Consider the following 27673-nt stretch of genomic DNA (forward strand, 5'->3'; position numbering starts at 1 on the left):
TGGGCAGTAGTGATACTTAGGAAAATTCCTGGAGAAGCGCCCATGGCTTCTGGGTTGATTCATCTTACTCCGTCCCTCTTGGCCGAGACTGCCTGTCCATTTGAAATTTGAACCACTAGTTTTTTGTAAGAAGTACCTGGAATCATGTCATTTAAACCCTGTTTTCCAAGAGTATGTATATTTAGAAGACTGTGTCCCCACAAAACAAAACAAAACAAAACAAAAAACAAAACAAAACAAAATAAAACAACAAACAAAAAAACCCCACTCAGCCCAGCACAGCGTTCCTAAGCTGGTGGGGTGTTAAAGACCAAATGTGTCCCAAGGTGACCAGGTTTAATTTGGTGTGCCAGCTATAGCTAAGGACAGCCTTGCACAACCAGTGCCAAGACCCCGACCAGTCCTGGTGGGGCACAGAGACCCACAAGGCAGGCCTGATGAAAATAGTCATGGGTCTTTCAAGACTCTGAGGCCAAGGTCACATGCCTCCCCCACCCAACATGGGCACAGAGGAGGGCTCATGTGTGACACAAATGCCCCACTCCTGTCTAGTTCTCATTTCTGCCAGGACATCTTATCCATGAACTCTGTAAATATCTGTGGATATGGAAATGTTAGGTGTCTGTGCTAAGGACAGGAATAGACTGAAAGTCGTAAGATCTCACTGAGCCAAAGGTAAAGAGAACCCAGGTACCTGAGTAGAAGTTCCAGAGCTCTGAGCTATGACAGTGGGGGAGGTGGTTATGTAGACTGCTGGTGCTGGGGAGGAAAGACTCAGAGGATCTTGGCTTTAGAGAGGGAACAGTATAACCGTTGAGACAGTGTCATGGGGACACAGGGGGACCAGAGGGAATGATGTGGAGCCTGAAGTCAGCAACCTTCTTGGAGAGAATCTCAAATCTGTAAGTACAAGAAAACACTTCAAAACCCCATGGTATGGGCATACATCCTTAAAAATTCACCAGAAGGCAGATAATCCAGGCATAAGAAGCAGAATCAGAAAATGCCCCGGGGGCCTAACATTGGTGATGAACCCTGCAAGCAAGGTCAGACTTGCAAATAGCCCCAGGGTTTTCAAACAAGAGGAGCTCTGCAAGCAATGAAGGTTCTGCAAACAGCCGAGCTCTACAGACAGCAGTAAGCTTTGTGGATACTGATGAGTTCAGCCTACAAAACCAGCATCTGCTAAAGATGATAGAGTCTACAAATAGCACCTGGATATAAAGCCGGTGAAGAACTCTGCAAGCAGGGACTGGCTCTGCAAACAATAGGCTTCACAAACTGCTCTGGGTTCTGCAAACTTTGATGAATTTGCAAAAAATACCTGGCTCGGCAAACCCCCCTCCCCCACAAATTGACAAGTGGCAGCAAGCTTTGCAGAGAGTGATGAGCTCTGTGTGCAATGCCTTGGTTCTCCTAACAATGGACTCTACGAGCAGCAACAGGCTCTAAAGCCAGTGACGAGCCCTTCTGGAAACGGCTGACTCTGCAAGCGGCAGTAGGCTCTGCGAATGTCAATGGGTAGGGACGAGTGCTGGGAGTAATAGCAGAGGTGCTGCACGCAGCATCAAGATCCCCTATGTCTTGGTCTCCAAAAACATGAGGCTGCAGAAAGCTCTATCCAGGCCAGAAGAGCTCTGTCCATACCTCGTCAGGAGCACTCCTTCCATGTAGGCCCGTGGCTGATGACAAGGTCCCCTCTTCAGCAACACTTGGATGGGATGGCCAGTCTACTCCATGAAGTGCCCTCTAGTGGTACATCCTGTTGAGGGCAAAGAAAACTCTCCGGCAGTGGGAGTTCTAGCGTGCACTGAGTGCACATGAGAGGTGGTGCCCGGGGTGTGTGTGGAGGTAGCCAGAACAGGTGCTTAGACATACGTTCATCCTCACGGGGAAGAAGCTGGACCCTAATGGAAGGAAAGACACCTAGGGCAGAGCAGCCACGCACACAGAGCGTGGCCACCCCCACTCCGTGACCTCAGCCCTCACTGGGAAGGACTCTTGACCAAAATAATCCTGCCGCCTGGCCTATGTCTGATGCCTGAAATCCCACCATTAGAGCTTACGCCATTTGAGTCAAAGCCTGACCCTTGTTAAAATGAAATCACCACCCACCCACCCACTCTCCCAACACCCTCAGCCTGCCACCTTGGTGTGAATCAGCTCATCATGTCCTCTCCCTGGTGATAGACATCCAAGAGCAGCGTCTGAAGGTGTGTGGGAGCGGGCTCACGCCTGGATCCTGAGAGCATCGGATATTATGCCAGTGAAGGCTGGGGCGGGAGTGGGCAGGGACAGAAGCAAGAAGACAACTTGTAGGTCAGGCTTGAAAGTGGAAGGGTCAAGGTGCACAATCCTGCCAGGCCGGAGGCTCCTGGGAAAGCTGGGATCAGAAGATGGAACGGCCTTCCAGGCATCTCTCAGGTCAGTGGGCACTGAGTAGAAGAGAGGAGGGGGAGCAGGAGCTGGGGATGGTCTTCTGGCGGCAGGATGTGAGGTCTGCTCCCAGGCTGAGCTCCCAGACCTTGTCAATAGCAGGAAGCCTTGCTTGGTTAATTAATGAGTTTTTCAGGCTGACCCTTGATCTCTGGAGCAAATCAAGGGCTCTGTGCAGCTCCTATTAATTCCCTGGATTTGCTTAGCAGCTGCCTGGGAGGTGGGCTAATGGAAGCCTCCTCTCCCTCTCCTCTCCAAACTCTGCACACTCCCCGAGGCCTATGGAATGCTCAGCCCTGGGTTTCAGGGTCTCAGAGTCCCCAAGACCGCTGACCTGAGTGTCCTGGAGAGAGCTTTAGAGGGGAGACCCCTCAGAGAAGGAGAAAGGCCTGGTACATTCAGCGATGGCCCACGATGGACCCTAGGGGCCACCATCAGCCACAGAGGCAGGACCAAGCAGACCACGGAAGTGACAAAAGTTATACAGAAGCTGCTCCTTAACCCGCAAAGAGAATCAGAGACTCTTGGAGACCCTCTTATTCCCCAGGAAGCAGCCTGGCTTCTGCAAGCGCTCAGCGATAGAGCTAGGCTCCTCCCGCTCAAACTGCACCCTGAGGACAGGGCCAGTCTCAGAAGCTCCCTCAGGAGAGATGCCACCCGGGGAGGGATGCTGCAGGGAAGGGCGTGGAAAGCGAGGTCTGTGGGCCAGGCTCACGCTGCAGGCCTCTGAGGGTGGGATACTGTTGCATCCAGGGATGGGGAAGGGCACGGAGAAGTGGGATGAAGCCCCAAGCATGGAGTCCTGGGTCTGGGGGAGCTTCCCAAGACCCAGTCGCAGGCCATGCCCCTCACGTGTGGCAGTAACTGCCAGACTGGCGGCCAAGAGAATGCCTGTGGTCCCTGCCTCCCATGCGCAGGTCTGGGGCTCGTCAGGAATGAGCCCTGCGCTGGGCATCCACAGGCCTGGCTTCCGTCGCACCGGGGCACTGGGCTCGGATCACTCTGGCTCCCCAGTTATGCTATTGAAAGGTAGGGGTTCTCGGCCCTTGGGGAGCCCCCAGGTGAGTTCCTTCCTGCCAGGAGAGCAGCACGGAGGACAGCTGGCGTGTGGCCGCTCCACCAGGCAGAGCTTGCCCAGGCTGAGGAGACGCTGGGAGTGCAGGGCAAGTGGACGTGTGTTCAAACTGAGGAGGAGGACGTGGCAGAGGAGGAGGGAAGGGAGAAAAATAGGTGGAGGAATTTTAAAAGGAGGGGGGATTCTCACTCCCAAGCACCCTCGGAACAAATTAAATCCTAAGTCTTGAGACAAAGAAAGAGAGGATTAGTTTTTGCCCAGATAGGAGATGCTCCGTACCAGGTCAGCTTCATCCTTTGGAAGGTGGGAGCAGGTAGGCCCGAGAAATCCGCTGCCCTCCCATCCCTGCCTCCTGCCTCTAAATGCGCTAAATCCATCAAACTAAATGAAAGCAGCTGCTGTTTAACGGAAATAAAAGGCTCTCGTATTAAAAAGCCCAGAGATTTTGAATGGAGAGGGAGAGAATATATACGAATGTAGATTCCCCCCCCCCCCAAACATGCAAACCTTGGGCATGCCTGGCAAACGCTTTCACCCGCGGGGGTGGGATGGCACCCTGGCCGCACAGGGACCGACTCCACGGTTGGGTGCCTCCCAGTGTGGCCATGGCCAATAGGGGATCGATGGCTTTTCGTGAACTGATGGCCACTCTTCTCAACAGAGGCCTTAGAGCATTCAGAGGCTGTTTCCCGAACATGGTTGGGGGAACCAATGTGTTTAACAGACTTTTTCATTCCCAAGGTTAATCATGTAATTTAAAAAAATATATCTTTTTAGTTTGTTAATAGCCCCCAACGGAGACAGTTAATTAAACAAAGCATGATGTTAAGAGCAAAGTCTCCCTTGCAGGCTGACTCTATTTCTTTTTCCTGATACCTGACGGACATTTCCCCATTGACCAGTGGCCGCAACACAGCCGTGACTTGTATCGATGTAGTTTCACGGAATGCCTTGCATTCTCCTGGGGTCTGAGCAGAGCTGTGGGTGAAAGAAGGGAAAATTAAGCCACATTTCTGCCTTCAAGGAGCTTTCATGATACAAGGGCAGAAGATGCGCAAAGCAGGAAGGACCAGGGGGAAGTGGGGAGAGCGCGTGCAGGGCCAGCTGTGCTGGGGCAGGTGGCAAGGGTGTAGGAAGCAGGCCAGCGAAGGGCTGCAGGCCCCTCTCCAACCAGCCACGGGGCACCTGGGGAGTCCGGTGGTCTCACTGGGACCATTTGAATGCTGTGAGCCCCGGGGCTCCAGGGCTCCTCTGTAGAACTGAGTGACCTGCCTCCTGGCGCTGAGTTCAGGGAAGCTTATCCCCGGCACCTCCTCGCACCTTTTGGGGCAGCGAGAAGCTACTTCTCACTGATAGAATGCAAAGGGGTGAGACTTGCTTTTCTGCTTCTCGGTGGTCAAATCTTCGTGAAGATGTTTACAGTTTGGGGGGGGGGGCTGAATTACGCCTTCCCCTTTCTTCATGTGATGAGGCCTGCCTGGCAGCAAGGGAATAAGTTTTTGGCTAGAAAGACAGGAATGGAGAGGAAGTATGGGGGTGGGGGTGATAAGAGCCAGAGGAAACTGCCTTCTGAGGGCTCCTCATCTAACTCCAGGCAAGGCCCAAGGTCAAGCTCAGTGACCGGACTTGGGTCGGACAGATGGTATGGGGGGGAAGGCAGGGATGGAAGAGGGACGGGGGCGGGGAGAAAATCAGCCCCTGCCTCTGAGGAGTTCAGGATTCCTTCTAGGGAAATAAGCTTCTCTATTTTACTGTGTTTATCACTAGGAGAAAAGGTAGCGAGAGGCTTCTGTTCCCAGGCTGCCGCCCATCCGGTGACCGCAGCTTACCTTGGAGGCCCTCACGTCCCATCTGCATCCTCCCCTCAGTCCAATGCCCTGGCCAGCCAGCCAGCTCGCTATTGTCTCCCTCTCCACTGAGCCCTTGCCCCGGAGGACCCCTCCACCAGAAATGACCTCTCTCCATCCCAGCCTTTCCCAGTTCAAGTGTCAGCTCCTTGTCTCAACTCCCATAGCCCTTAGAGTCTGGACAGCACCCTCCAGCCCAAGCGAAGGGTCCTGGAAGGGACCAGTTCTCTGGAGAATGGCACACAGTAGGTCATCCCTGGAGACACCATCTCCACTTGGAACCCCCTCCCGTTGGCCCCCAGGTGGTTAGAGAATGTTGAGGAGCACCAGCGTTGGGTAAGGGGTCAGGGAGCATCCCAGACATCAGCCTACTTTCTCTGAACTGCCTCTTGGTGTTTGACTGTCCATTCAGCAAACAGTGGTAGCACAGGGCGTAACATGGTCAGTGTAGTAAAGTGAGTGCAGTAGGAAGTAGCAGCAAGTGAGTCGGACCCTGAAAGAAATGCTTCTGTAGGCAGAGAAGAGATAAGAGCTTAGTCCAGGTAAAGGCAGCACCTGGTCAAGCACCAGGTGTAGGAAGTGGGTTCAGGAAACTGGTTGGGGAGGGGGGGCGCCTGGGTGGCGCCTGGGGGACTTAGTCGTTAAGAGTCTGCCTTCGGCTCAGGTCATGATCCCAGCGTTCTGGGATCGAGCCCCGCATCAGGCTCCCTGCTCAGCGGGAAGCCTGCTTCTCCCTCTCCTACTCCCCCTGCTTGTGTTCCCTGGCTCACTGACTCTCTTTCTGTCAAATAAATAAATAAATAAAATCTTAAAAAAAAAAAAAAAAGAAAACTGGGGGCGGGTGTCAGAGGGGAGGCTGGAGGTCAGGCCTCCTCTGGAGGGCCTGGAATCTTCTAGAAGGCAACACGATTCTGCCAGCTGGTGGAGACAGGCACAGAGGGGTGACACACCCACCCTGTTTCAGACTCACGGTGGCTATGGGTGCTAGGGAGGGACTGGAGTCAGCAGGTGCCGGGCATGGGGCTCTGTCGGGGTCTCAGCTGTGCAGAATGGGAGGAAGTGAATTCTGTAGCCCTTCTGGGGTTAAGGAAAGGGAGAAGTCAGGGTGAGCTTGTACGTCAAGGTAAGAAATGCTGTTCTTTTGCTCCTTTACCTATGTAGCAAATATTTATGGAAAAGCTACTAATGTAGGGTCTGAGAGACAGAGAGATGGTTCCCTGAGCAGTGTCCCATGGACTTGGGGTAAACAGGGGCACCACTGACACAGACCCTCATGCAGAAACCCTCCCCCAGTGACAGCTGCTTCCAATACGATGCAGGAGGTGACGTTTTAGCCCCACAGAGTTGTGGCCTTACCGCAGGCAGGAGGTGCTGGGGAAGCAGCTGCCCACCAGTGAACTGTTCACCAGGGCCTGGGCCAGGGCAGGCGCGGGTCTCTGTGTCCACCTCAAGGTCCCACGAGCGTGGCCACCAAGAGGGAGTGGTCTTGGTTGGGCAGGTGACACCCGTTGCCCCATCCGCTTGGAGTTTATAGTCCTGACCTCAAGGGTCATGAGGGAACCACGCCATGGTGCACATAGACACTCCACCCACGGTCCGTGGCAGGCTGCGTAATGAGCAGTAGCTACGAGGACAGTTATTCTATCACTAAGCGTGGTGCAGGGTGGTGTGCGCTCTGCTGCCGCCATTGCTGCTGGTGAGCAGAGCCATCAGAGATGCTCTGTCCTGGGAGATCCTGCCCTGCCCAGGCCAGCCCCGAGAAGGGGCCAGTGGAAGCCAGGCAGAGTTCTGGGCTCTGGCACAGGCTTGAGGATGGAACCTTGCCCCCTGCCTGTCTGGCAAGAAGGGGACAGAGATGCTGAGGAGGATGGGGTAGGCAGAAAGTGCTGGGACACCCCGACGCCTCTGGGTCTGCTTGGTTGGGTGGCGGGGGAGGGAAGTTGTCTGTAGAACCCATCAGATCCAGACTATGGAAACCTCACTCCATCCAGGACCCAGTAGGTAGCGGGGCTTGGGGTTGGGGGGGCCCACAGGGAGGAGCGGGTGATGGCAGGGAACAGAGACAGCAGTCTCGGACTACTCAGAGGCTTCGCACTTCACGTAGGATGGCCGCTCAGGGTGTGCTGACTGCGGCCTAAGTACAGCGGCCCTCCTCGAGACCCCTGTCAGGAGCCACTGAGCTGTGAACACACACTCGAACGTGGCCCAGCTTGGCTTCCAGGGGAGGGTCCTGGGAAGGAGGAGTGTAAGGCAGGGTTGTGGGCCAGATACCCCCAGCATACATAGGGGCGTGCACAGACACACCCCCACCTCCCTGCATCGGGCTCACATCCCTGGACCACGGTGCCCTGCCTGGGTCCCACTAGGGTTTCCTCCGTTTCCCTCTCCTCCTGAGGTGCCTAACAGGTTGCCACCCCTCCCACCCTCCTGCCCCTCCTGTCTTCTTCGAGGGGGGAAGGGGAGGAAGCCTGATCCTGCTGGCTGCCCCTCTGCAGCTCCTTGGTACCCTGGAGGGGACTTCGGGCACCCCTTCCCTCTACAGTGCCTACAACAGTGTGCCCAGGGCTCCATAGAAATGGCACCAAATGGGCCGCTTTGCGTGACAGGACTCCCACAGCCTGGTAGGTGCAGCTGTGGCCAGTCCACCAGTGAGGGGATAGAGCCCAGACCTCCTCCTGCCCACCCCCCAAAACCAGGGCCTAGGCTGGTGCCCGAAGAATGCTTTGCCCCTGCCTAGGAGCATGTGCCTGATGGCGCTGGACCCCGGCATCACACGGGGTGGGGGAGGGGAAAGGCATGGGGGGTACTGGGATGAGGCTGCCGCCTGCTCCCCGCTGCCCTGCCAGGGTGCCGCACGGGGTCAGCTCTGGGGGCCAGCGAGGCTGTGCAGCCTGGAGGCCCCAGCAGGGAGATCGGGAGGGCAACATTCCAGCCACGGAGATCATCAGGGATCGCCATGGCAACGGGGGTGCAATTAAGGCCCGTTTCAGCTGGGAGCAGCTGTGCGCACTTTATCTGCCTTGAATAAGGAGGAGAGAAAAAACCTGGGGAGGGAATGGGGTGGGGAGGCGGAGGGGGGAAATGGCAGTCCTTTGCAGGCCTCTTCCTGTTCAGAGAGAAAAAGGAGAGGGGGCAGGGAGGAGAGGGGGAGGGAGACGAGAAGAGCCAGAGCAGGACAGAGAGAGCCACATGGAGGGGAAACTGAGAGACTGAGAGCCACACAGAGACAGAGACGTTCCCACAGACACCCAGATACTGATGGACTCATGCAGAAAAACAGACACACACACAAAGAAGGAACAGGAGAGAGCAAACTCAAGTCCTAACAGAGAGGGCCTAGCAGACGCTAAGGCCAGAACCTTACCACCCTTCTCCCCTTTTCCCACAGATTTTTTTTTCCCAGCCATGGTGGAGCCTCTCAGACACCCATGTACACACGTATACATGTATGCATGCACACACACACACACACACACACACACACATGCAGACGCACGTGCAAGCTCACTCCAGCATCTGCGTCTTTGCTTCTCCCTTGCCCTGCTCTGGCCACACCAAGGGCCCACACTCCTTGGGCTCCTCCTCCAGGAAGCCCTAGTGCCCCCCAGGACTCCCCTCCCAGGCAGGGACTTCAGCCCCCTGCACCCTAGTTCTCGCTACCTGGAGCAGGCCCCACTGAGGGCCCACATGTGGAAAGAAGATTGGTGGGCAGCGGGCAGTAGGCCAAGAAAAGAGCCGCACGTTAAATTAGGGATGCACCTTGAGGTTAAGAAATCAGGGCCCGGTTTATTCTTTCCTGGCTGGGCCACAGATTCCAAATTCCATCTTTGTGTCACCTTTTAGCCAACATATGTCAGCTGCCTTCCCTCGCTGAAGGAAGGATCTTCACTTGCTCCACCTGAGACACAGGTGGGAATGAGGCCACACATGCAGAATGGGCTGTTTCAGCAGCGTGGTCTTAGGAGGTGAGCTGAGAAACTCTTGTGGCAAACTTTGTTCCACAAGTTGTAGACAGCTCTTCCTCCAGCTGGCTCAGCACGCATCTGCCCCAGGGCCTTTGCACTTGCTATCTGTCGGCCTGGAAGACTCTTCTTCCACATGCTTACTTAGCTCATTCCCTTATTTCCTTCAGGATTCTTCTCAAATGTCACCTTATCAGAGAGGCTTTCCCTAGCCATTCTATGTAAAATAGCTGTCCCCTGACCCCAGGGCCAGCATCCTTTCCCCCTTAGTCTGCTTCACTATTTCCATCACCACCCAACCTATCACATCTTGACTTGCATGTTTTTATTGATGGTCTCCATCTACTAGACTGTGTGCTTCATGAGGGAAGGGACCTTGTTTGCTGCTCCATCCCCAGATCCTAGAATAGGACCTATTACACAGCACCAAGGAGGCCACATGGTGAATGCTGTAAGAACGCAGGAATGGGGGCAGAGCTTCTCCCACCCACCTGGAGTCATGCAGCCAGCCTCATAGCAGAGTTGATTGAATTCTTAGTGCCTTAATGTCCCTTTCCCTGGTTTCCATGCAGTCACATCCTGTCCTCTCCCTTTCTCTGCCCCCATGAGCCCACTGTCCAGGCCACACTGGTCTACACATTGGCACTCAGAGGTAACCCATTCTTCCCCATGTTTGGGGATGACATTCTTCTTCTTCTCCCAGGATCTGAATGCCACCTGCCCAAAAAGGTTCAGGTACCCCCTTCGTCCTTGAGCCCCCCTCCTCTACCTCCGAAGCCATCTCTCTCCAGTGGACACCACGGCTGCTGGCCGGGTCAGGAGCTGTGGGTTGGTGGCCTGGTTCTGCTACTGGCAAGCTGTGACTCTAAGAGAGTCACCTTATCTCCCTGACATTGTTTCTTGGCTCTAAATCAAAGGCATGCAACTCTGTCACAAGGGTTCCTGTTTGGACAGACCCTTTGCAGGGGCTTGTTGGGTTGCACCTGCTGGCATCAAGCAGTCAATTGGCTCTGCATCTGGTCGACTGGCCAGTGGCTGCGGCCTCTCAGCCGAGAGGTGGGTGGAATAGCATCTGCCGAGCTGTGTTGTGGGCAAGTGGCTGGACACATTCTGAAGAGCCAGGAGCAGCCACCACGCTGAGCTTTCGCTCCTAAGAAACCAGGCAGTCGGGGATGAGCGCTCCCTGGGAAGTGCACAGAGTCTAGAGAAAGGGCACTCTGAGGCTGCCAGACCCACGCAGGCGGCGGGGTGGCCGCATCTATTCCTGGCAGTGCCCTTGAAGGCGGTCAGAGTGGCTTGCGGCGGTTCCCGCCAGCCTCCCAGATGTCAGAGAATGGTTGGGGGCAGTGCCTGCTCCTAGGGCCCACGCAGGAGAGGAAAGGGGGTGGCGGTGGCTGCCACTCCCCATCCCCAGCCAGTCAACAAAGGCCATGTAATTGGACATGCGGCTGCTCGGGCTCTGAGGGCAGTTCTGGGGAAAGGAGGCCCACGCGGCTTTGGAGGAGACGACAAGGGGCCATCCGTGGGAGGCAGGCTAGCCTGGATGTTCTGCTGTGGCTGGGGGCTGCATGGTCAGAGGGGCTTCCGGTGGGGAGATGGGTTGGATCCTGGCCCCCTCCCATGACCTCCCAGAGGAGAAACAGCCCTTGAGACGGGCCCAGGCTGAGGGCCCCCTTGCCACTCTGGTGACAGGAGACTCCCTCCCTCTGCATTCAGACAGGAAGCAGATGTGCGGCGGTACCGTAGAAGTTTGGAAGCTGCATGTGCTGACCACAGTGCATTCTGCACCATCAGTCTTTCGACCCCTCGCAGTCCTGGTTTACTTTGCTATGGGCAGCACTCAACACCAGCGTGTGCTAAGACTTAGGCTTCACCAGGGTGGCTCTGAGAAGAGACACGTTCCAGTCAGCAGAAGGGGTGCAGGGGCCCTAGGGAGCCCCAGAGAACCCCTGAGGGGTTGTGGAGGTGTTTGTGCATGGAGGTGAGGGGGACTCGCTCCCAGGGGTGCTGACCATCGGGGTGCTCGGCTCATGTAGAGTGCTCGGACAGTGGTAGGACGAGGGGCTGAGTAAATGATGAATGTCCCTCCCCCCAAAAGACATACAATCAATAAAAACTTGGGGACGTTGGCCCAAACCTGAACACCGGGGCAGGTGCAAATCAGAAGAGAAGGTCCAAGTGCAGAGGGCTGGAGGGTGCAGATACCACCCCAGGGCCAGCAGAGCACAGCAGCTGGGCCAAGAAGAGCTCTCTGTGCCTTCTGGCCACAAAGGACACGCTGGGTGGCCCAGGGCTGTTCAGGAACTCCTGGACCTGGGAGATGAGCCCATGCAGAGAGAAAAAAAAAAGTAGTCATGCAGTCCAGCTGTTGGAAGAGTCCCAGGTACAAACAAGGCTGGGGTTCTGGTCCCAGTTCTGAAGATCAGTGCCAGGGGACCGTGGGCAAGTCGCCGTGCTTCCCGTGTAATGTCTGTAGTGACACCCAGGGACACTCTGCCCCAACCTGGCTACCTCCCGCGGCTGTCGAGTGGATGCAGTGAGAAAACACACTTAAGACCGTTCACGAAGCCTCAACCATGAGAGTGAAACCTTTCCATGACACTCAGGGTCCTGTGACCGCAGAGTCCGCGTGTCTGGTGATTGGCTCCCAGGCTCCAGAGCTATTGCCAGCTGGCAGCATTCGTAGCCCCCCGCGTCCTTTCATCAGCCTTGCGATGTAGGACCCTACCTTCATGAGACTGAATCCTTTCTTCCTTCACTTCTGGTGCCTTGGCGGGATTTGCTGTACTTCCTCACTTCTGCACTGATCACACATTGCTGGATAATCAGTATAGTGTTCTTCCATGTGAACAAATGAGTGAGTGAGGGACCTCACTCGTGTACTTGCCATGGTTCTCCTCTTTGGCGGAAGGTCTTTGAGGGGAAAAGGAAGGCTGATGCGTCTTGTGCTAATCACAGGGTTGTGCACTGAGAAAATGCCCAGTAGTGCTGAACTGACTTAATTTTGTCCCCAGCAACGTTGTGGCCCTCCCAGGAGTGGCTGTCAGCCTAGCAGAGGTGTGACACTTGGTAGACCCTTTGAAAAAAGGGTTGACAGGTTGGGGAGAGGGGTGAGGGTAAAGAGCAGGGGAGAGGTAGGGAGGGAAGAAGGGTGAGCAGCCAAAGGAGAATAAGTAATTGCACTAATGATTAAAGACATGTCAGTGAATGTTTATCAAGTGCTTGCTGTGTGCCAAGAAGTGGGCTGGGTGCTGTACATGGAATCCCATTTGATTGTCCACGCTGAAGGCCAGGGCCATGTTATGGGTGCTGAAGCTGTCACAAAGAGGTTAGGGACTTTAACCGAGGATACACAGCTCCCAAGTGGCCCAGCTGGGACTCAGGCCTGGCCCTGTGGGATTAGCAGCCAGCTTTCCTGCTCTCACTTAGGCAGGGAGCCTGGGAGTGCCTTTGGGAGCAACAAGAGGTCCTCTCTTCTCAGTTCTACCTGGCTCTTTGGCTGATGCCTCCCAGGGAGGCATCCCTGGGTTTAGGGCCCTGGAGGGCTGCACCAGGGACCCAGGCCTGGCCTAGTCCCTCCAGGCTGGGGCTGTGCACAGAAGGGGTGGGCAAGAACTGCCCAGCCCACTGACCTCTCACTGGCCTGGGGAGTCCCTGGGCCTCCAGTACAAGGTCCTTGCTCTCCAGATCTATTCAGTGCTTGCATGTGGGTAGTGAGGGTTCAGAAGTGACGGCTAGTTGTAGTATTTGTACCACCCCCAGCCCCCTCCTCAACACACACACACACACACACACACACACACACACACACGTACCCCCAGCCCACCTGGACAGAACCTTACAACCCAGTTTGGTCTCCTCCTGCTGAGGCAAACTTCCATGTTCAGAACCTTCACTGGAGCAGTGGCAGGTATGAGGGGAAGATGGTGTTTAAAAGTCCTGGCTCAGAATCCTGGTTCTGTCCACCCCCAGCCTCCCTTGCCGTTTCTATGAAGTGGAGATGGAAGACCAGCCTTGGGGGGTTGTTATGAGAGCAGAAGCTGCCGTGTTCGTGGTGCCTGGCACGGCACAGACGCTCAGAGGGTGAATCATAAGAACGAGGAGAGGAGGGCGCAGTGATGGTGGCAGAGAGAGCTGGAGGCCCGCGGACCAGGGACATCTCCCAGGCATCCCTGCTCCCTGTCTGCTTGTCCGCCTAGCCTGTCTCTTCTCTTTCAGCCTCTCAGGGGAAGCTCTGCTGGAGACACGAAATGAATCAGTCTCATCCCTCCCTTTTCTCCTCTGTTCCCTGCTTTCCAAGTTCTTGTCCAAGTGTCTGTCCCCTTCCCCATCTCTGTGTCCCTCTGGCCCTGCTCTGTCTCTGTGTCCCTGGGTCTGTCACCCCATCTGCGGGTCTGTGTGCGTGGGACTCTCTCCCTGCCCACAGCTCCCTCCTCTGCTTAATTGTTTGAACCACTGTGTCCTTGTAACTCAGCCAGACACGGTGGCACCACCCCATGAGGTGACAACCCCGAGTTACATGCACACTTTGGATGCCAGCACTGGGACTACCAGACCCCAGACCCCTCCTTAGCAGCCTCCGACCCCCCTACCCCCCACCCCCTGGCCAGGGACTCAGCTCCCACAGCACTGACAAACCCTTCCTGGTTCTATTTCTGTTCCCAGTGCGGGGACAGAGAAAGCGAGTCCCCCAGTCATGCTCACTGGGGCAGGACAGCGAGCTGGGGCTCCAATAGGCCTCTTGGGGGCCTCAGTCCCCAGTGTGTGGCTATGTCATCCTGGTGTCTCAGCCCTCAAAGGAGGTGCTGGGGCATCCCCCGTCCCACCCTCAGGCCTCCTGCATTTTAGCAAGTGCACCAGAGTTAGAATTACGAGGCCTTCCCCCTTCCCAGTGTGGCAGAGCCCAGCCCAGGCCTCTGCACCTGAAGCCTGGCCGGCTGTGTGGCCCACTGCAGCCCCCCTGCCCCGCCCCCGCTCCCGCACACCCAGGAGCCCGCATCCCATTCACAGGATGTTCCAACAGCACCCTCTCCTGGAAAATTCCCTTTATTTTGTGGAGAGTCAAACTCCAGTTACCTGGTGTCTCTGCGAGAGAAGTAGGAGGAGGCAGAATGAGGTGGGGCCTCCCTCATCTAGAGGTCCCCATCCTGAGCCTGTTGGCCTGTGGGCTGGGTGTGTGGACCCAGACGGTACAGAGAAATACCCCGTTCCCAAGCCAGGAATGTGGAAACTGCTCCTGTCTGTGCACCCCCTGCACTTCCCCACTTCCCCCTTGCTCCTCCAGTGCTGTGTGTGTGTGTGTGTGTGTGTGTGCGCGCGCGAGCGCGCGCCTTCGTGCGGTGGAAGGCGGGAGAGCGCGTTTCTTCTGGAGAAGGGCAGCTCTGTTTATTATGGCTGTAACCTTGGCTTTTGGATAGAGCAGGGCAGTGGGGCTCTTCGGAGCCTGGAGCAAAGAATGTCATATTCATAAGCGACCTCGGTGGAAATGGACTCCAGCACCCTCGAAGGACTCGCAGACGATGCCCTCTGCCTCCTCCTGTAGTTGTCTCTCTCCGAGAGCCCATCAGAGCCTCAAGCAGCAGCTCCTGACCGGCTGCCACAGCGCCTCCTGAGCTGTCCTGGGCTCTTGCCTCCCCTGTGCCTGAGGCCCTCCTGCCCAGCAGGGAGTCTGTGTGGTTGGAGGGCATGCCGTGGGGTCAAGGGCCGTGGGCCAGGCTCCCACACATAGAAACTCAGGAAGTAATAGTATCGTAAGTTCTGGTCTAAGCGCTTTACCTATGCTAACTGGTTTGATTGGCACAGCCGTCCGTTTTGCAGATGAGAACACTGAGGCAGGGAGAAGGTAACGAACTGCCCCCAGGCCACACCGCAGTACCCGGCAGCACTGAGATTCAAGGCCAGGCCTTACAGATCGTGAGGAGAATCTCACAGATCCACGTGACTGTGTGTTGTTGGGCCTATATTCAGTTACATAAACCTCTAAATTTTAGCATCTATTTTAGGGCTCCGCACTCAGAATATGCACTTTGAATATTTGTTGAATTGACATCTTGCTGGGCATTTGTGGTGGGCAGTAAATATCTGGTGTACGAAGGACGGATGAATTAGACCCAAAAGGGGCTGAGCTGATGAGTGAGATAAGAAGCTCAGGGCGCCATGTTGGGGACCCCCATGGCAGAACTTGGGGTTTTGCTCCCCACTCTCCCACATTTGTGAATACAGGGGCAGGGGAGCCTGGGACAGAGGGCCCAGGGATGAGAACTTGGCCGCGTCTCTCCAGCCACCGAAGGTGCCTAGTCCACTCCCCACCCACCCTAGTGATGTTACAGGGTGTGGGGGGGGGGGCAGGGAGGGCAGGGCAGGGGTGTAGTTGGGAGACCCTCTCTCACCTCCTTTGCTAACCCAGAGGCTACCTCGTGCATCTCCTTTCAAACAAGCCAAAGGATGGCCCCCGTTTTTTCTTCCTCCACTTTTGTAAGCAAAGGAAGGAGAGGAAAGCAATCCCAGGAGGCCCCTGGGCAGAGACAGGCCACGGCTGGCCCCCCTGCAAGGCCCTACATTGTGGCGCTAATCCACAGGAGACAGGGCCTCGCAACCCTGCCAGGCTGGCACACAGGGCGCCGGGCATAACAGAGAACCAGGGTTCTCCCCCTCTAGGAGCTCACGTTTGGGCAGACAGGAGCCGCCGGCTGGGAACGGCAGTGCATGAGAGGGTGAGAGCACTGTGCGTGGAAGTCAGGCGGGGGTTGTGGGTCCAGGAGGATTTTGGAGCATAGGCAAGACGGGGGGAAGAGGTGTGAGCCAGCCCAGCACGTCAGGGGATGGAGGGCAGCGAGGCTGGCAGCGGGCACTCTGTAGGAAAGTGGAGAGAGCTCTGCAGAGCAGAGGGGGTAGATGATGGAGCCCTGCCTGGATGCTCCTTGGAGAAGTCTGAGATTCCGAGTTGCCTCCATGGCTGCGCACGTGGCTCCCACCGCCCTCCAGCAGTCTGTGCTACTGGCTGCCCAACCGCTTCTTAACAAATGTCCAGAGGAGAAGCACAGCACGATCTGTTTCCTGGTATTTGGAAGCACGCCCTGTCTCCAGAAAGCAGCCTGTGTCTGGTTCCTTCTCCCCAGAGTCACCGTGGGGCCTTTTCATGGCTCACCATGCGGTTTGGGTCAAGCCCCGCTCAGCACTATCATGGCTTTGTCCTCCTGAGACAGGACACTGGCCATCCCTTCTCCCTTCCTAAAGGGGCTCTTGGCCCACCCAGCCATTAATGTGCAAATGGACCATTTTCTGCTTCAAAGGAAAGATGATTTTTTTTTTCTGAGATCTGCACTTTTCAAGTACTCTCAAATGACTAGCCAGAATCAATCTGAGACCGAAGAGTTTGGTGCATGTGGGGTCTGGGATTCTCAACTGCCTGCCACCTTCATCTCTTATGGCAAGAGCCAGCAAGCCAGCGAATGGAGGGACCTCAGGCTTGGGGCTCCATAGAGCCCATGTTACTCATTTTTAAAATTTGTTCCTTCAACTGAATTACTGCTGCTGCTTTTTATTCCTCCCACCTCCACCTCCACCTCCATTCACTTTCCCAAAGGGCCTGTGTAATTCATTCTCCCTTCCCAAGTCTGGCCCTGCTCCAGGCACCAGTGGGGAGCCTTGTGAAGGAAACGCTCCTGTAGAGGGCATTATATGGTCAAGGGTCCTGCAGTTCAGACCTGGAGATGCAGGGAGGTTTAGAAGAGGGCAAATTCCTGAGTTGCAAGTCAGGAGGGCTTCCTGAGGGAGGAGGACTGAATTGAGTCTTAAAGAATAGAAGACTCCGCGGGCCACATGGTGGATGGGAGGTGATCTGGCTGCCATTCTGGGTAAATAGATGTTACCTTCTGTTTCATGTACACCTTCCCCAAAAGAGGGTGACCTTGTGAGATAGAGGGTGACTATGAGGCAGATGGCCTGGCTCAAGATAATGGCCCCCTGCCTGCCCCATCACCCAGATTGGCGTGGACTGGGCTGCCCCAGCCAAGCCACCCTGGCTCACTCTACCCCCTCCTTCCTAATTGCCCCATTACTGTAAATAATATCCTCCCTTCCAAACAATTAGCCATCTCTTCTCTTCCAGTTTGTTCTTTCTGGTTCTGAGGCCCCAGCGTTGGAGAAAACAAATATCCGGCAGCTGTCTGCAGTCTCCCTGCAACCTGCCCAGCCCCGCCACTAATGTTTTCACAGCCCTCGCAGGCCTGCTCCCCTGTCCCTTCCCCTGCTGGGCGGCAGGGAGAGCTAGCTCACTGCACAGTGTCTGAAACCATCAGGAGAACAGGGAGGGGTCGGGGGGCTGGAGCTTCCTCCAGGATCAGCCCCCCCCCCCCGCCCCTTCATGGCTGGGAGGAGACAGTTAAAAAAAATCCCAAGCTTTCCCTCCTTCGGGGGATGTGCAGAGTCACTGGTCCAAGGGAGGGGAGAGTCGGAAAACATCCCAAGACAGGAAGCCTTCGAAGTCAACAGTGTGGTGTAAGGATGCCCACGATAATCTACCCACCACCTGTGACTCGTATTCCTCTCCCCACTGGACAAACCGTCTCCGGGACCATCAGATCCTTTCAATGAGCTCAGGAGGAGACAAGGGCCAATTCCTATCTCCGCTTGCAACAGGGAAACCAAGGCTCCAAGGGTCTGCACAGTTTGCCCAAGGTCCCTGGAGGATGAGTGGGCGGGTGGCTAGCTGGGTGGGTATTTAGCTAGCTGGGTAGATGGGTATTTAGATGGCGTGAGGTAGGTGGGGCGGAGGGGGCAAGACTGGATGCCATGGGCCGGTGTCCACCCATCTGTCCCGTCCGGCCTGCTCAGAGTAGTAAGCACCTGTCCCACAGGAGGCAGTTAGTTCTATTTTAAATTGAATCGGTGCCGTTCACTAATTATCCCCTGCGGGTCTCACCTCCTCCATGGAAGGAGTAGCGGCTTCTCCTCTGTCGCTCCTATCACTCCTGTGCCTACATTTTTGGAGCTAAAACTCAGGACATCTGGCCCGACAAGGAGGAAGTGCTCCTCAGACAGCAGGACAAGTGAATCAGGGTTGCCCCGGGACGCCGAGGTGAGCTTGGTTGCTGCCCCGCTGGGCCAGGGATGAACTGGGCACCCAGCCATGGCCAGCAGGGCCTGCCGGGGCTGAACGAGAGGCAAGGACATGCCTGCCCTTCGTCCGCGGTTCTCGAGGATGTCCTCAGAGCTCCAGCGGGAGCGTGCAGCCCGGCAACCCTCCTCTCCACCTGGTTGTTAGTTCCAGCACGTTCCCCCTCACCAGGGCCCCCCAGCCAAGGCTGCTTGAAAAACTCCACCGGGAGCATGTACAGGACACCTTGGGTCTAATGTAACATTTAATGGCCAAATCTCCTCAGGCCCCTGCGTTAATACAGAACTATCTTACTGGTTCTAACCAGACAGAGTCACACTGCTAATGGCTTCAGGGCTGAGCCTAGGCAAAAAGGAGGAGATGAAGGAGGCTGGCCATCCATACCTTGTGATGGCCTTGAGAGGCAGAGCTGGGCCATTGCTGGGGCCAGAGGTCTGCATGTGACCTCCAAAGGCAAGGCCCTTTAGCGTTCATCTCTGTGTCCCCGGAGCCTAAGACAGGGTTGTACCCGTTGCAGGCATTTAATACGCGGTGGCTGAGTGAATGTATGAATGAGAGGGGCCAATGTGCTCAAGATTCAGAGGTCTTGGACAAATATTTTTCAGACGACATGCAAAGATACACCTTCTCCCCACCCACCTCCCTGCACTCCAGCCTAGACCAGAGTTGATATGATTCTGCCTGGCTAAAATGAACCCTGCCTCCCAGACCAGCCTAAAGAGCTTTATTTGTACCCCATGTAGGAACTCCAGGAATTTGAGGGGGGGGGGGCTTCCTGGAGAAGCCTATGAAGATGGGTCAGGCCAGACATAGAGGTCCCCAAGTAGTCCAGCGTGGCTCTAGCCCCCAAGGCCCTTGTGATAGTCAGGAAGAAAAGACTCCTTGGAAGAGCATGACACAGGACGCCAGAGAAAATAAGGCCAATGGGCCAGTATAACAGGACTTTGGACGTTTAGAGGGGAGTGGCACAGCCCTCATGGGCTCCCCGTTTCTGTATGCACGGGACACATGAGCACACAGATGCATGCACAATCAGAAAAAGGCCTCCAGAAATCACCCTGACTTGGTCCTGCTTTCAGTTTATGGAAATCCACTTCCATGGACACCAGGGAGCAAGAGGGACAGTCCCGTGGCTAGCCAGCTACTTCCAGGTCCTATCCATACACCTCTGCCCCTCTCAGGGTGGAACGGAGCTCCCGTCCCTCCGGGTTCCTGCAGCCAGACCCACGTCCCGCTCTGGCGCTGCCGCCTGTCACTCTGAACCTTGCACAAACCCCTCTGCTTCCCTGAGCCTCAGTGTTCTCATCTGTAAAATGAAGGGCGGGCCTGGAGAGTCCCTGAGGCCCTCTGCAGCTCTAGCATCTGGACCGCAGGGGCTGCTGGGCTCTCAGGTGGAGGCAATTTCCCAGATCACTGAGCCCCACCTGGCCACCGTTGTACGAGGGCCTCCCCTGGGCATTGGCCGTCTGGAAATACTGCCATCCACCTTTGTGAATATCTGGTTAAAACACTCACCTAATCCTAACCTAATCCTTTCAATTTGGGGAGAGAATTGAAGAAAAAAAACGCTAGCAGCCTGAAGCCTGAATGCTAACAGATGGGTAAAAAGTATGTATAAATTACACCCGCTGCTGTCAATTCAAGCTCTCCAGATAAAGTGATATGAAAGGTGTTTCATTTATAGGGGAAATTAATTGCCAGCTGTATGACGGGATGGTGTGAAGGAACCACAGCCACACGATGTGTCCCATATATTTTTCCTGGCTGGATTCAGTACCTTCTGTGCCAAGGGCTCCCAGGTGACTCCAGACCTGGGGGGCCAGCAGGGTACACATGACCCTAAACCGGCTGTCCCCAGGTTAGCGTGCAACCAGGGAAGTATCAGACATTGTGGGGACACAGGGCCAGAGGAAGTAGGGCAGCCTCCTCCCCTCCCCCAGCCCTGACCCCTTGGGCCTCCGTTTCCTCAGGGTAGCTGTGTTTAATGTCTTGGTGAAGAGATGGCTCCCAGTCCGTCAGTGCCCTGGGCCCAGGACCACACGGCAGCCCTGTCTGTGTGCCTCCCCGCCATGCCACGTGCCCTCACAATGAACCCTCCGTCTGTCCGTCAGCGGATAACACCGGCACCTGGAACACCAGTCATATCGTTTCTTCTGTCACCAGCCACCCTGCACCCTTGGGCCTCAGTCTCCATACTGGTAAAGTGAGGCTTCTTAGCAAGGACTGCCATCCTGAAATACTGTTGACTGGATGGCTTAAACAAAAGACATTTCTTTCTCAGGTTCTGGAGACTGGGAAGTCCAAGATCAAGGTGCTGGAGACTGAGGTCCTGGTGAGCGCCCTCTCCCTAGCTTGCGGAGGGCCGCCTTCTCACTGCCCTTGCGTGCTGGAGAGAGGGAGCTCTGGGCTCTTCTCTTCTCATGAGGGCACTAATCCCATTTTGGAGCCCCCTCTAAACCTGACCACCTCCCAGAGGCCCCACCTTCAAATACCATCACACTGGGGGTTAGGGCTTCAGCATGTGAATTTGGGGGGACACAATCTTCAGTCACAGTGGACATGCTTGGCTGGAAGGCCCACAGCTTCCTTCCTGGGCCAGTCCTCTACCCTGGATATTAAGGTCCTCATTATTTCTGGCACTGGCCATGGAGACCAGGAGGCTCCCTCTGGGGGAGAGGGAAGCAGCAAGGATGGGCCTGGAGCCTGTCTGAGGGGTCTTCCTCCAAAACTGTTTATGGGGGAAGGAGGTAGGCCTCCCTGGGACAAAGGATGGTGCTGGGGTGGGGAGGTGGGATGTTGGCAAAGCCTAGACAGTTTGTACCCCCTGCCCCTCGTTTCCCTGGGACCTGCTCCGCAGCCAACCTCGCTAAAAGCGCCCTCCAGATGAAGATGGCCCTATCCCAGCATCATTTCTGAGGGGGGCTGACTAAGGGGCTGAGAGGCTTCCCAGCTCTGACTGCTGGTTGATGGCCACTCTGGCCCTGCAAGCCTCCGGGTTGGGAAACTGCTCTCTTTCCTGCTTCCCACCCCTCTTCTCCTCCCTTTCTTGGGTGGAAGACGGAGCCTATGGTGAGAGGGGATGCTGGAGCAGGGCCCAGCCCATGGTCAAACCCTGGGGGCCCCAGGGGGATCTCCACCCCAGCCCCCAGGCCCATCTCGCACCCACCCGCCAGCTGCTTGCAGGCGGTGGGGTCTTAACATTCTGGTTGGGGAGGGGGGGGAATGGGAGGATTTCCATCCCGTGCCCCCGCAAGCATTTATCAGAACTATTAAGACAATGAGCTAATATTCCATTCAGATTTAAATAATAAATTAATCTGCATTATACTGAGGAGACCTGAGAGAGACTTCATTATCTGGTGTACTTTACGGTGGAAAGGAAGGTTGGGGTCCATGCTGGGAATACACGAAGTTACCCTTGATCACACTGATGCAGGAGCTTAGATGCAAGCGCCCCCACTTCTGTCTAGCCCCCAAACTCCCTCCCTCCCACGTCCTTGTGGAGGGGGCCTCCATTTCAGACCATTCCTCCAAGATTCTCACATCACTCATCCTGAGCCTGAAGCAGGTGGCAGCCTAGGAGGGGAGGAGCTGGGAATCAGAGACCCTTGACAGTGTGCTGGGGATGTGCCAGGCTGTGGGGTCCCCACCGATCCAGAGGGAAGCACCAAATGCTCTCTGGAAGGCTGGGATCAGACAGCGCTGCCCAGCGGGCACAGGACCCCACCTCTGAGGCTTCGTTGCTCTGTGACCTTAGGCAGCTTAATTAACTTCTCTGGGCCTCAGTTTCCCCATCTGTGAAAGGAGGGTGCTGCCATCCGTGTCTGCGCTGAGGAGGCTAAGAAGCTGCAAGGTGTGCAGCTTTCAGCACAGCGCCCCCGGGGAAGGAAGCCCTCGGGAAGCCAGGCGGTGCAGGTGCAGAGTGTGAGTGGGAGCCATGCGGGGCGAGGCTGCGGTTACCCTGTCTTATACAGACTTAGCTTATCCGTGAGCAGGGGTGGAGAGCAAGCGCTTGCGTGCTTCAGCGAAGCCAGCAAGCCTCAGGCCTGTGGTTAATTTTTTTTTCCCCTGGCTGGTTCCTGCCGCTCCCTGGGAGCGGAGCTTTTCACACCCTGAGCCAGCCCGCCGAGAGAGAGGACTATTTTCAGCTCAGCAGCCACAGCAACAAAGATGTGAAGTCACTCCTGCTGCCTCCGGCTCACCCTGCCTGCCCTCCCCGGCCCAGGGGAGACGTGAGGGAGAGGCAAGCGGCCTGTAGGCTGGGGGTCCCAGAGCACCCCCACCCAGCCACAGCCCCTCTGTTTTGTGACCCTGGTGAGACATCGCTCCCTGTCCCTCCTGGAACATACCCACTCATTCTTCTCTTTCCCTCCCTGCAGGCTCCCTTGGAGTTGAGGTGGGGCTCTGGCTGGGAGATTGGGGTCCTCCTGGGTTCTGCCCCTTTGGAAGATGCCCGACGGGCTCAAGAGCCAAGGGCCAAGGTGTCAATTGAGGCTGAACCAAAGGGCGTGGCCTCCCCTGCCCGGAGCTGCCAAGGAGCTGGGTGTGTAGCTGGGTGGTAGGTGTGTGACGAGCTGGGGGTAGCGGGAGGCACCTGAGGGATGAATCATCGCGAAGAACCCAGGCGAGTGGGTGTTGCTGAGATTCTGAGCTGAGAAGAGCTTGATCATTTGTTGGGTTCAAAACCTGTCAGTTGTCTCAGTCAGCTCTGCAAAGAAAACTGAGGATTGGAGACCTTCCTAAGAAAAGGGAGAGAAACTTAGTGGCCAAGAGACCTGAAACCAGACAGGAGACAGAGGAGCTGCCACTGGCTGTGGGGAGGGGGAGGCGTGGCACCCGCAGACCCAGACTAGAACCACACGCAGCGAGGCAGTGACGCAACAGACGCATTTTATAAGCCAGAAGCACCCGCCCTCCACCCCCAACACAGACACACAAACACACAGACACACACACTTAGGCACACACACAGACACACACACAGACACACAAACACACACCCAGACACACACACACACAGACACACTCAGACACACACACAGACACGGACACACACACACACACTCAGACACACACACACACACACACACACACGCCCCGGAGAACAGGGCGTCGGGCTGTCACAGGCCTCCTCTGAGATATGCAATCCTCGTGGCTTTTGATGCTCCTATTCTTCTCTTGGGGAAAGTTCAGCTGGAAAAGCTCCCCCTCAGCTCAGCTCAGCTAACAAAGGAGTTGGTTCACAGGCAGCCAGGATGCTGAGGGTCCAAGTGCTAAGATATAGGGTATGGTGAGAGCACCACCATCCCATCCTCCGAAGGGGGACCAAGAGACTCCCTGGCAGCAGCTGGGAGAGACAGGACCCGCCGCGGAACCGCCGAAAGAGAGAGCAGGGACCCTTGCCACAACCTGTGCACTTGTCATGCCTCCCACTCCGGGGTTTAGGAGGAGGTGATCCAAAGATCGGGGACTCCACTGCCACCACGGCCAAGTTGCCGTCCTCCCCCATGGAAGACCGGGAGCCACAGGGGAACAAGGCACCCACTTGCCCTGCTCAGAACTTCATCTGGGAAGCAAAGTGGGGTCCGGGGCCAGGGGGCAGTATTCCAGGGTGGCCTTGGTGGCTGCATCCCCAGCCGGGCATTGGGAGACTTGGGGAATTCAGTACAGGGACCAGAGTCTCTGTCCACTCCCTCCGTTGAGATAGATGGTGCGGTGGCTGTTTGTTGATTGCAGCTGTGGTCTCTTGCCATCCGCAGAGCAGCTGCTGCACATCCTACCATGAGCAGACCCCGAGACCCTGGCTTTTGGGGTTGCTCATCCACCCACTGCAGACGAGAGGCACCAGCACGCCCCAGGCCCGTGTCCACTCTGCACAGCACACCTTGCTGGGGTCATGAGGCAGGTGGCCCCACTTCCAGAGGTGGGAAAGACAGGGGGAGCAAAGCCCTCTGTTTAATCAGCTTCTGCCCTTGGGGACAGGAGCTATGGAAGGCCCACAAAGCAGAGGATGGGTAACAGTGCCCCCTCCCCTGGGGAGTAGCAACGGTGACCCTGGGCTCCCAACCATTGGTGGGTTCTATTGGATGGTCTTTGGAAGTCAAATCCCAGTGGTCACAACTGCAGTTAATAGACTGCAGATGCCAGAGACCAGCTTCCAGAACTTTCCTTCAGTGCTGCACCAGAAGTGGGTACTCCCTCCTCCTCGGAGTAACCCAAGGCCTTGCTATCTATACCCGTCATTGGGCAGCTAATCGTGTATGCCCTTGAAACATGGCTTCTCTTTTTATTCGAAACTATTAGTTAACTCTTGTATTATTAATTCACTTTTTATGGTTTATGTTTCAGTTTACGTGCAGCTTCTCTTCTGCCCAACAAAACTATAAGCTCAGTGAAGTCAGACACCAAGCCTTATTTTTCTCTGTCTTACCCTTGGCACCAAGCTTGCTAAATAGTGCCTTACATGTTGTGAGCGCTCGACAAGGATTTCCACATTGAAAACCTTCCAGACTCTGCCTCTCGCGGCATTTCAAGTCCTGGGGGAGTGGGCCAGTCTCAAAGACTGGTTTCAACAAACCAAGCCAGCTGCCAAGGCTCCACACATATGTGACTCAGTCTACTTCTCAGTCTCTCCCTTCTCCCTCAGAGAGACAGAACCCTAAAACCTCAGAGAGAGGATGACACTTACAAGCTAGGTGTTCCAACCTCTTACTCTAGGAATCTTCTCCTGGCATTTCTCACAAATGGTCACCTGTGTGCGCACACCTTCCAACAGGGATCTCCCCACTTGCCAGGAGGCTCATTGGGTTGTTGGCCAGGGCTTACGAGATGGTCCAAGACAAAGATAGTTGTGGCCATGACATGGCATTTTGAGTTAGTTTCCAAAAACAAAGGTTCGCACAGAAATGGTTCTGATGTCCGTGGTGCTAGGGGGCCTACCGTGTGCTCGATGTTCCGCTGGACAGAATAGGGGTGTAGACAGAGTGGAAGGTGTGATCCTTGCCTCCTGCAGCATGCAGTCTCACTGGGGCCAGACGACAGGAAATGATGGCCCTCCATCAGCTTCTCCGTGGTGTAGGACTGCCTGCAACCGTGTCTGGGTCTGGTTCCCATGCCACCTCTCGCTGCTGGGTGACTTGGAACAGCTCCTTCCCCAGTCAGGCCCCTAGAGTCCCCACCTGCAGAAAGAAGGGGTGAGCCCAGACAGTCTCCCAAACCTCTTCTGGCTATCGAGCTCCTGGGAGCACACGGACTTAGGAGAGATCAGCATGGAAGACACCGAACAGGGCAAGGTAGAGGGGCGGCACCCCACTGGGCATGTCCCAAACACGCTGTATCACCCAGGCGACAGGCAGTGCGTCCGGTTCCCTCAGCCCGTTAACTGGGTTTGCCGGGCTGGAGGGACAGGTGGGTGGCAGTAGAATTCCTGTGTTGTGCCCATGGATACGCACCATGGATTGGGACAGGAGCCGGGCCTCTGAAAGAAGCTTAGCAGTAGTTAGCTGTGAGCTCCCTTCTAACCAGGAGCAAATCGAGAGAGTATAGAATATAAAGAGTATAACGGTGCTGAGAGGCCATAGTATGAAAAGCATTAGAGGCGGGAGGTCTCTCCCTGCGAGAGGGGAATGTACACAGGAAGGCGGGGAGGCCGGCCACGTCTCTGGGGCAGAGCCAGTCTCTCCACGGAGGCCTGCATCCTGGTGGCTGTCCTTGGGGGGCAGTACAGGGGATGTCTGGGTCCCTGCCTTCAATAACCCCATTAACCCTGAAACAGTAAGTGTCCCCTCATTCTCAGGTTTGACACCTGGTGACGACGTACTTTGTACAGATATTTTTACCAAACCCCATGACTGAGACTGTGTTGTATGTATTGTCCTGGTGTTTTCGGTTGTACACCTGCTCGCGTAGTGGCGTATGGGTCTTCCCGATCCCTGCCGCTGGGATTTGCACGTGCAGCCTTCGACGACCCTGGTTTGCAGCTGTTGTTTATCGAGTTGGAGGACAGGATCTCCTGGCCATTTCTCCTATTTGTTGTTCTCTTCTTTCTCTAATTTGGTCTTTTCAAATAAGTGCTAGGAGAACAAATGCTCTCTTTCCCTCCTCCCAGCTCTGTGTTCTGGGGCCAGGTCAGGGGTGCAGGGGATTGGGGGGAGTGTCCTGGGATGGGGCAGGTCAGGGTGAGCTCTGGAACCTCCATCTCCACGCTTGCAGGCGACCCTCACCATAGCCCCCATCTGAGACCAGCTGCACAGACGAGAAGGTGGGTGCAGAGCTGCCTGCTGGTCAGCTGCTGTGACCTGGAGGTCGGGGACCCCGCAGGTGTGGACCCAATGAGAAGACTGAATGAGACCCAAGGCTAGGCCGCCTGGTCTCCCAGCCCCGGCCAGAGACAGCAATAGATAGGCATCCTTTGTGCCCCTTGTTCGTTGCAGTCAGTGGAAAATTAAGTGTTCAAGTCAGGAAGACCTATTTCGTGCTTTTACAGGTTTTGCATGGAACGGATGCCTCGGACTCAGGAGGCCTAATCGTGTGAGTGTGGACAGGCCACCTCCTGGGACCTCAGTTTTCTCATCTGTAAATTGGGCTTGATGGTACCTGCCTGGACAGTCTTGCACATGTGTTAGGAGGATGAAATGAGAGAAGTAATAAGATGGCATTTTCGAAAGTACAAAGTGCTAAGTTCACCTGCCAGGGAAATCTCATGTTTAATCCTACTGTGATGATTGGTTTACCGAGGCGCAGAACTGAAGGGAGGGAGGACGTCTGCATCATAGAGCCAGAGCACAAAAATAAGAAGGGACGACAGCCCACTGGGCAAAGTGGGCTCATCCTCAGCGCAGGACTTTAACCTAGCAATTGGGCTGTTCTAACTGGACACCTACTGAATGCCAGGGAGTGAGCTAGATGGTGAGCCCGTGATGGCTGAGGAATGGCCGGGGAGAGTGCTGTCCCAGGGCAGGAGAGAGTGGAGGGACCCGTGGCCCATCGACACTCCAGGCACACGGCTCACCGGGATGGCAACCAGACTGGGACCTGGAGTCCTTTCCTCTTTTATTCATCCCTGGACCCAGCTGCCAGGCCCAGGGAAGGGTTCCCCAGATCCAGGGTTGAAGAGGAAGCTGGCAAAGGAGGGAGCATGGGGGAGGCCACCTACCCAGAGACACCTGTAGCTATAAAAATCTCCTGCCCCCAACTTCAGTCCCAGTGAGAGCTGCCAGTATGAGNTGGAGGGAGT

At 55.8% G+C, this 27673-nt stretch overlaps 1 protein-coding gene across 13 annotated transcripts in view; it reads left to right on the plus strand.

Moving 5' to 3' along the window:
• Positions 1-27673, plus strand: part of CELF4 (CUGBP Elav-like family member 4) — a 293166-nt gene that overhangs the window by 101128 nt on the left and 164365 nt on the right. The window lies entirely within an intron of this gene.

The sequence above is a fragment of the Ursus maritimus genome, unplaced genomic scaffold, assembly GCF_017311325.1.
Source record: "Ursus maritimus isolate PB19 unplaced genomic scaffold, ASM1731132v1 scaffold_18, whole genome shotgun sequence".
Taxonomy (NCBI): Eukaryota; Metazoa; Chordata; class Mammalia; order Carnivora; family Ursidae; genus Ursus; species Ursus maritimus.